A 10,039-nucleotide genomic window follows, 5' to 3' on the forward strand; every position below is an offset into this window, starting at 1 on the left:
GAGGAACAAAAATATCTAGCAGGACCCAGGACAGAGTGGGGGGCCTCTTGTAATTTACAGCATGCTTTGTGCCGAGAACTCCAAATCCTCTGTATTCATATGTATACATACATATTCTCTCTGTCTCTGTCTCTGTCTCCCTATATATCATACATGTACACACAATATATGCACATTTATACATAAATATATAAACATATACATGAAGTAGGCAGCTTCTTTTGAAAGCACTTTACTTTCTACCAGTGGAGAGGATGCTTTCAGCTTATACTCTCCTGGATATTTCTTCCTACTTGATTTTGGTTTTAAATTTGGACAAAGGGAAATTGGAAATTGGTTTCCCTCCTTAGGAGGCATCTCAGGACAGATATTTCAAACAAGGGCCATATTTCAAACCCAAACAGAGGAATGACTAGTAAATTAATTATAATTCAAAGTTATCCTGAAGACCTGTGTTGTTGTCCAGTGAGATCATTTAGAGTATGGCACCTTACTGCTATTTGTGGACCACATTTAAGTTTGTTTTTTTTCTTGTTATCATGAAAAAATTCTAAACAATGCCTGCAATAGATCATCATGTTCGCTCCAACCAAAGCCTTAAGTCTGCCACTTTTCCAGGAGACTAGCAGCATTCTTATCTTGGTAAATTCATTGAATTTGGTTAACCTGTTAGGTGGTGATTCTACCTCTTGTGAGGACTTTTTCCCTATTTGGATCTGATGTGTATTGTATTTTTATGTGACTGTATTGATAACAATGTTAAATATGGTAAATTTGCTTTGGCCTGTAAGGATGTTTGACCAACAATGATTTGTTGAACATCAACAATGTACCAGAAAATGTTAATCAGTGTTTGAACAGAAGTGCTGCTTTTGGTTCATAAGAGAAGTAAACTATTTCCAAGACATGTTCTTTACAAAGTATAGCTTGAAATAAACTTTTGTCAGTTATATTTTAACTCTTTTTTTTTTTTTTTTGGTACTGGGGATCGAACTCGGGCCCTTGTGCTTGCAAGGCATGTGCCAGAACCACTTAGCTAAATCCCTGGCCCCCTTACATCTGCATTTTTTTGGTACCAGGGTTTGAACTTGGGACCTTGCGCTTGGGAAGCAGGCAGCAGAACCACTGAGCTAAATCCCCAGCCTTACCTCTGTTTTATAGATTAAAAAAAACTGAGTCACATAGAAGTTCAGTACTTTGTCCAGGGTTACATGGTTATTAAATCATGATGTTGGGGTTTGAATACAAGCAGTCTGTTTATAGTTTTTTTTGGTACCAGGGTTTGAACTTGGGACCTTGCGCTTGGGAAGCAGGCAGCAGAACCACTGAGCTAAATCCCCAGCCTTACCTCTGTTTTATAGATTAAAAAAAACTGAGTCACATAGAAGTTCAGTACTTTGTCCAGGGTTACATGGTTATTAAATCATGATGTTGGGGTTTGAATACAAGCAGTCTGTTTATAGTGTACTACTCTACCTACACAAAGCTTCAGATAGGTTCTTACCAAGGGGCCTCGTATGGTTAGTTTGCTTCAGTGGATAGATCATCTTCCCCTAAACCTTGCTTATGCTATTGTTGTGTCAATGAAACACCTTTATCCCATTAAAAAGATCTTTTTCTACTCACCTCTAATCCAGATTATGAAAAATTCTGAACTGATGATATCTATTTTAAAATTGATTACTTTTATTAGATTATTTTTGGCTAGCTTTTTGGAGTACTTATTATGTGTCAGGCCCTTGTCTCCAAGGCTCATTCTTTTGACCAGCGTATTATTCAGTTCTCCAAGACTTCCTCTTTTCCATTGCTTCCTCAAAGGCAGACTCGTACAGACTTTACATGAGATTACTTTATCTTGCCTCAGTCTTTAGGGACTGAGTCTCCAAAGCTCAGGGAAAACCTTCGCTGAAGTATTATCAGTCTGCACAAAGACTGAAAGTTGTATCAACTTGAGCAAGGTACCCTGCAGGATTGAATTAGGTTAGCCAGCAGCCTTGCTTTGCTTGTTCCATTTGGAAGATGAACATATGAGGTCATAATCCTCCTCAGCTTTAAACTGAGCATTTAAGTAGCACAGGGCCTGAAAGATCTGTGTGGAATTGGTCTGATGATTTCTGAGAATCTCTGTCTTTTCGTGAGAACGTGCAATCTTTGTCAGCTTTATTGAGACAAAATGACATATGATAAACCAATATACCTTTATGTACTTTGTATTTTCATTTCTCTTAGTAATGTTTTATAGTTTTCAGTGTATGTACAGGCCTTGCGTATCTTTTGTCAGATTCATCCCTAAGTACTTTTGTGGTTTTGATGCTGTTTAAAGTGATATTTTTATCTTTGTTTGTTGCTAGCATGTAGAGGCAACTGATTTTGATGTGTTAACCTTGTACCCTGCAACAAGCTGAACTCATAAGTTTTAGTATCTGTTTTTGTAGCTTCTGGTCATAGATGATCATGTTTCCTGCTACGAAGAGTTTTCTGTCCTCCTTTTCCATCTAGATGCTTTTATTTCTTTGTCTTACCTGATTGTGTTGTCTGGAACTTCCAGAACAGTGTTAAAAAGAAGTGAGAGCACATATCCTTCTTTTGTTTATATCTGATCTTAGAGTAAAGCAGTCTTTTACTATTTAGAATGATGATTGCTGTAGGCATTTATAGTTCTTTATCTGGTGGAAGAAGCTTCCATCTATTTTTAGTTTGCTGAGCTTTTTAAATATAAGAAATGAATATTAGATTTTCTCAAAAATCATTTTCTGTACCTATTGTTGTGATCATACAGTGTGTTAAAAATCTTTTAATGTGCCGAATTACTTTTTTGAGACAAGATCTTGGTACATAGTCCAGGCTGGGCTTCACCTCATAATCTACACGGCTCGGCCCCCTAAGTGCTGGGGTTACAGGTATGAAGCACGGTGCTAGGCTTAGGGTGATTTTCAAATGTTAAGTCAGCTGTACATTCCTGACATTAATCCTGCTGGATCTCAATTATCAGTTTTATAAATTATTGGATTTTCTAAAATTCTGTTGAGGATTTTTATAGGTATATTTATTAAAAGTGTTATGGGACTTTGGCTTTCCCCAATCATCTTTGCCACGTTTTGCTATCAGAGAGTAATACTGGCCTCATTGAATAGTTGGAGAACCAGTCTCTGATTTTCAGTTTTTTGAAATAGTTTGGTAGAAATGTTGTTACTTTTGCTTTAATGGTTTGGTAGAATTCCTACATGAAACCAGCTGGACTCGAATTTTCTTTGGGGAAATATTTGCAACTACAAATTCATTTTCTTTAATAACATTGTATTCCTGTAGTCTATTTTTTGTTTAGTCTAAGCAAGAAATACATGGCATGACTACAATATGTTAGTCCACTTTGGTAGACTAAACTTTTTGTGTGTCTTTTATAGAATTTATCCATTCTGCCTTTGTTTTCAAATTCGTTGTAATAAAAATATTCACAGTATTTTCTTATATTTTTAAAAATTGCAAAATATCTCCTTTCTCATCCCTGTTAGTGGTGTCTTATCTTCTCTCATTTTTCCTTGTTCTGTCTGGGTAGAGACTCATACGTTTTACTATCTTCTCTAATCAGCTTATCATTTCTCTGATATTTCTTTATTGTTTTTATGTTTTCTATTTCATTGATTTCCACTCTGATCTTTAATATTTTATTTTTCTTCTTACTGTGGGTTTCATTTGTTCTTATGTAACTTTCTTTCTGTACAAGCTGAGGCATTGATTTGAGACTTGCTTTTAAAAATAAGAGTTCAGTGGTGTAGATTTTGCTTCAAGTACTGTTTAGGCATCATTCTGTTACTTTTAATGTAGTACATTTTCATTTTCTTTCATTCAAAATAGTTTCTAATAGATTTGAAAATCACCCTAAGCCTAGCACGGTGCTTCATACCTGTAACCCCAGCACTTAGGGGGGCCAAGGTGCGTAGATTATGAGGTGAAGCCCATCCTGGATTATGTACCAAGATCTTGTCTCAAAAAAGTAATTTGGCATATTAAAAGATTTTTAACACACTGTATGATCACAACAATAGATACAGAAAACAATTTTTGAGAAAATCTAATATTCATTTCTTGTATTTAAAAAGCTCTTAGCAAATCTTTTTTTTTTTCTTAGCAAATCAAATGATTCATGGGTTATTTAGAAAGCTGTTAATGATTTTCAACTATTTGGGGCATTTTGTAGCCATTTTATTTAATGCAACAGTGGCCTAAGAACACATTCTGTATAGTTGGAATTCTTGTATATTCACGTAGAAAACAAATTCATTCAGACATGATGTATGGCTCAGAATATCATTTGTCTTAATAAGTTCTGTGTGTACTTTTGAAAATAATGTATTTTACTGCCCTTGATTGGAATGCTTGATAAATGTCAGTAGGATCCAGTTGTTTGTTAGTGTCTTTCAAGTTTTCTATATCTTTTCTGCTTTTCTGTTTGTTCTGTTAGTTGTTGAGAGACTAGTATTGAAATGTCAATGTTATGGATTTGTCATTTGTTGTTTACAGTTCTATTTCTTTTCCTTCTTCTTTTTTTGTACCAGGGATTGAACTTGGGTCCTTGTGCTTGCAAGGCAGGCAGCGGAACCACTGAGCTAAATCCCCAGCCCAGTTCTATTTCTTTTTACTTCATATATTTGAAGTTTGGTTGTTACAAGTTTAGGGTTATCATGTACATATGATGAATTTTATATTATGAAATGACCATTTATATTATGAAATATAATTAATGGATATAATGAATATATTGAATAATGAATCTTATGAAATGACCTTTTATATTATGAAATGACCATTTTTATTCCTAATAATAGTCTTTACATTTTGATACTAATAAAGCTTTTTCAGTATTTTTATTACTGGTAGTGTGCTGTGTCCTTTCCCAGTCTTACTATTAACATATTTGTGTCATTATATGTGAAGTTGATTTTTATAGGCAATATATAGTTAATAAATTCTGGCTCTTTATCTAGAATAGCAAAGGCAATTCTGGGCAACAAAGGCAAAGCAAGGGGTATCACAATCCCTGACTTTAAATTATACTACAAGGCTACTATAATGAAAACAGCATAGTACTGGAAAAAGAACAGACCTGAGGATCAATGGAACAGACTAGAGGATGAAGAAACAACTCCAGACATACTCAATCACCTTATCTTTGACAAAGGAGCCAGACACCTTCACTGGAAGAAAGCCTCTTTAATAAATGGTGATGGAAAAAATGGCTTTCTTTATGCCAAAGATTGAAACTACTATCTTTCACCATGCACTAACCTAAAATTGAAATGGATCAAAGATCTAAATATTAAAACAGAAACACTAAATCTGCTGGAATAGAAAATAGATAGAATGTTTGAGGACATAGGAGTAGGCAAAGGCTTCATGAACAAAACCCAGACCACACAGGAAATGCTACAAAGAATCAACAACTGGGACCTCATCTTATTAAAAAGCTTTTGCACAGCAAGAGAAACTACCAACAGAGTGAAGAGTCAACCCACAGACTAGGAAATTTTTTAACCAGCTATTCAGGTAAAGGACTAATATCTAGAATATATAAAGAACTAAAAAAAAATCAGACCCCTCAAATTTAAAGACCCAATGCAAAAATGGGCATCTGAAAAAAAAAAAACCTTCTCAGATAAAGAATTAGAAATGGCAAATAAATACATGAAAAACTGTTCCACATCACTGGTCATTTGAGAGATGCAAATTAGAACAACACTGATATTCCACCTCATGCCCGAAAGAATGGCTCTTATCAAGATAGCAACCACTAACAAATTCTGGTGGGGATGTGAGGAGAAAAGAACCCTTCTCCACTGTTGGTGGGAGTGTAGACTGGTATAACCACTGTGGAAATCAGTGTGGAGATTCTGCAAATACTAAAACTAGAGGTTCCATTTGACCTAGCTCTTCTTTTTCTTAGTATCTTCCTGAAAGAATTAAAAGCATCATACCACAGTGATATATGCATTCCCATGTTTATAGTGGCACAGTTTGTAATAGCTAAATCTTGGAAACAGCCCAAATGCCCATCAACTGGCAAATGGATAAAGATGCTTTTTTAAAATATACAATGGAGTACTACTCTGCCATAAAGAAGGATATGCTTCAGACATTTATAACTAGATGGATGGGCCTTGAGCCCATATTCTTAAGTGAAATAAATCTGATACACATGTTTATATACTGCATCATTTCTCTGGTGTGAGAAACCGAAAGTGGAAATAAGTACTGAGATGTATAATGGATGTTGGGAAATGGGAACAAAGTGTTCAAATGGGAAGCAGAACAAGGGAGGAGGGAGAGAGAAAGAAAAGAAGGGACAAGAAAAAAGTGAAAACAGAAGGAAAAAATGGAAACAAAGCTTTTGTGCATAGGGAGGGGTGGGGGCTTAAGGGGGAAATGGGATAAAGTAAAATAAAAGGTATAAAAATAGACAAAACTGAACTACATAAGAAAAAGAGAAAAATAATAAATTCTAGGTCTTTATATCTGATATGTAGATTTCTGTCTTTAATTGACTTATTTAGACTGTTTACATTTTGAAGTAACTTTAGGTGGTATTTGTCTATTATACAATTCACCCATTTAAGGTGTACAGTATAATGGCTTTTAAAAATTATTTAGAGTTGTATCAACCATTACCACAATCTCATTTGAGAACATTTTCATTGTCCTGAAAGGAATACTGTACCCATTAGCAGTTAGTCTTTACTTCCTCAATGCTGACCTCAGCCATAGATTATCATTAATCTACTTGTCTTTATAGATTTGTCTATTCTAGAAATTTTCACCAAATGAAATTTTTTAATAAATGAAATCATACACTATCTGGTCATTTGTGACTGGTTTCTTTCTCTGAGGATAATTTTGTCAATCCGTATTATAGCAAGGAGCACAGCTTAACTTTTATGGCTGAATGATATTCCATTTTGTGGCCATGCTACATTTTGTTTATTCATTTATCAGTTGATGGACATTTGTGTTGTTTCCACATTTTGGCTATTATATATAAAGTTCCTTGGAGCTCCAGTGGCGCAATCAGTTAGTGCGCGGTACTTATATAAAGTTCCTATGAACATTCACATATTAGTTTTTGGGTAGACATATTTTTTCTTTTTCTTGGCTGTATACTAGTGATGGAATTTCCACATTATGGTAACTGTGTGTAATATTTTGAGGACTGCCAAACCATTTTCTAAAGCAGCTGCAGCATTTTACATTTCCACTCACATTGTGTGAAGGTTCCAATTTCTCCTCGTCCTTACCAATGGTTGTTATTGTCTGTCATGAGGTATCTTTCCATTTATGTAGGTACTTTTTACTTTTTTTTAAATAGTGTTTTGGAGTTTTCACAGTATCCATTTTGAACTTTTTCTGTTACATTTTATTATCTTCGGTGATTATTTTATATGATTATGTTTTAATGTCATTTTAGATTGTTCATTGCTAGTGTATAAAATACAGGGATTTTTTTTAGTTATTCAAATAAAACTTCAATGATTTCAGTTCAGTGCAACCAAAAACATAGTGTCATTAAACAGCTAAATTTCAAGTTACCGATTTGTGGGCCATTTTGGAGCAGAAGCATCATTTCTACCAAGTATTCAGCTTATTAACTCAGATAACTGACAGTATTAGGGCAGGGTTTGGGAAAAACAATGTTGGGCTCATAGAATTTGGCTAAGAATGGAAAACAGCACAACCAACAAACTACAGATATTAGTAAAATAAAAATACAACCCCAAACATCCATGTCTTAAATTACTAGGAAAAAAAATACAGGTAAAGATACAGCACATAGTCTTCACAGATTTAGGTAACTTTATTTGCATTGTATGGTGAGATCTTAAGGCTTATATCCAATAAAACCATTTAAGAAGCTCTACAAGAAATGGCAATTTAGGTGACTATGATACTTTAAAACAAAAGAAAAAGCTTTCAAAGCTTAAATTTGTTTTATTTCTTTTTTTCTTTTTGTACTAGTAATCAAACTCAAGGCCTCATGCTTGGCAGCCAGACACTGTACTGCTGAACTATATCTCTGGCCTGAAAAAGCTTAAGTTTCTGAATGAGCAAGATTCACTTTTGTAGGTAGAGGTCTCATTTCCTCACGGTCTTCAGTTTTACATCTAATAAGCATAAGAGAAGAAGCTGAATATCACTTAGCTTCTGTTCATTCATAAACTCCAAGTCTCCATAGATTTTCATTTTCTCGGAGGGGACATACTGCTCCACAGCTGTAGCAGCAGGTGCACAACAAATCCAGCGCAATGCCATCACCGAGAAGATGAGAGTCAGAATCCACTAGGGGTTCAGAGAGAGGCATCTTAAAAACTCATCACTTTCTCCATCTTTAATGCTGATCGTGTGTGCTTTTGAGCTTCTCATTTGCAGATCTGAGGACATTTTGCTTAGAGGTGATTCTCTCAAATTTGCAGGCCCCTATTCTAGCTGTGGTGTGTACTGAATTTCTGGCTTAGACTGGAGTATAACTATTTTTCCATCATCGGCCTGGAGATAGAAAGTCCAGGAAGAAATGATGAAGCTCAGTGCTGAGCCCATCATGTTGCTACAGAAGTACTGCACTAGCATCAGAGGAAGAGCAGATGCATTTTTGGCATCAGAGACATGAGTTATTCTTGTCTCAATTCAGTGAATGGCAGCTGATTCTGGCAACCGACATGGCAAGCGTATTGCTCTTCAGATTGGGAATAAACTTCTCTACATGTAGAATTACACTAATTTGGTCCGATTTAAGGCAACTCCTTCATCCACAAACTGACAAATTGAGAGCAGACTGCAACCTCTCTGATGTGTGTACAACTCCTCTTCCTTGGGGTAGGTTGCAAGGGGTAGATCAGCTGACAGGTACTTTTATCTCCCAAGACCCAGTTGAACACCTCAGCCATGGCGTTTCCCGAGCCTCTGGCCAGGGCCATGGACATAGCCAGAAGTAGCAGTGGTAGGAGCCTCAGTTGGGCCCAGACCCAGAGTTTGCCCTTCAGCACCACATCGTGTTCTCTTTTGCATAGATTTGTTAATACTGGCCTTGTGTACTGGAACCTTACTAACATATTTATTTGTTTTAACAGTGTTTTAGTGAATTAATCACCAATTTTTGTTGAGAGATGGTTTTACTTACTTTCTAATCTGAATGCCTCTAATTTTTCTACCTAATTGCCCTGGCTAGAATTTCTAGTAGAGAACTGAATAGCAGATATGAGATTGAGGGTTTCATCTTCTTCTTGACTTTTAGCATCCTGTCCTTTACCATTAATTATGATGTTAGCTGTGGGTTTCTCAGAAATAGTCTTTAATTAGGTTGAAAAACTTCTCTTTTTCCCCTACTTTACTGAGTGGTTTTATGATGAAAAGGTGTCACAACCTGTGTGCCCTGTGAGGGAGCTGTGGTATGGGTGATTAAGGCCCAGGGTTCTTGGCCTGCTATACCTGGAACAGTTTTCACCGTACAAGTGTAGACTGGGTGAGAGGAAGGCACATTTGGTCTTGGCTTTGCCTGCCTGCCTGGAGTACAATTTTGCAACATGTGGCTGTGGACAAGGATGAGAAACACCAGTAACCTGCCCCTCTGGTGATACTATAGCCCTAAGTGGGAGCTGAGGGAAAGAAGGAGCTGCCACCTTGTTGGCTATTGCAGGGTGGAGCCTCTGCAACCCAGAACTGGGTGGAGATTGTAAAGAACTAGTTTGCAGCACAGAAGCAACCCTTGCTCACTGTTCTGCCTGAGATTTAGTTGATTTTTTGAATGTGTGGTTTGCTTTTCCATTTTCTTTTTTTAAATTTTAAAAATTAATTTTAGCGGTACTCTTGATATGCATAATGATCACATTCATCGGAGGGGATGTGTACCTGTACATACTATATCCTGATTATTTTCCCCCCATTCCCCTCCCTTCTTCCCCCTCCCTATTTACAAAAATTAGCTCAGTAGCATAGCGCCTGCCTGGCAAACAGGAGGCTCTGAGTTTGAAGCTTGGTAGGAAAAAAAAAAAAAAAG

General features: G+C 36.2%; 1 protein-coding gene and 1 pseudogene across 2 annotated transcripts in view; one reads left to right on the plus strand and one right to left on the minus strand.

Annotated features, from left to right (window-relative positions):
• Clcn5 (chloride voltage-gated channel 5) overlaps nt 1-10,039 on the plus strand; it is a 215,287-nt gene that overhangs the window by 56,731 nt on the left and 148,517 nt on the right. The gene's annotated exons all lie outside the window — the stretch shown is intronic.
• Nucleotides 8,078-9,095, minus strand: LOC104849821 (annotated as a pseudogene).

Source organism: Fukomys damarensis, unplaced genomic scaffold (assembly GCF_012274545.1).
Source record: "Fukomys damarensis isolate Sample0158 unplaced genomic scaffold, DMR_v1.0_HiC HiC_scaffold_39, whole genome shotgun sequence".
NCBI classification, from domain to species: Eukaryota; Metazoa; Chordata; class Mammalia; order Rodentia; family Bathyergidae; genus Fukomys; species Fukomys damarensis.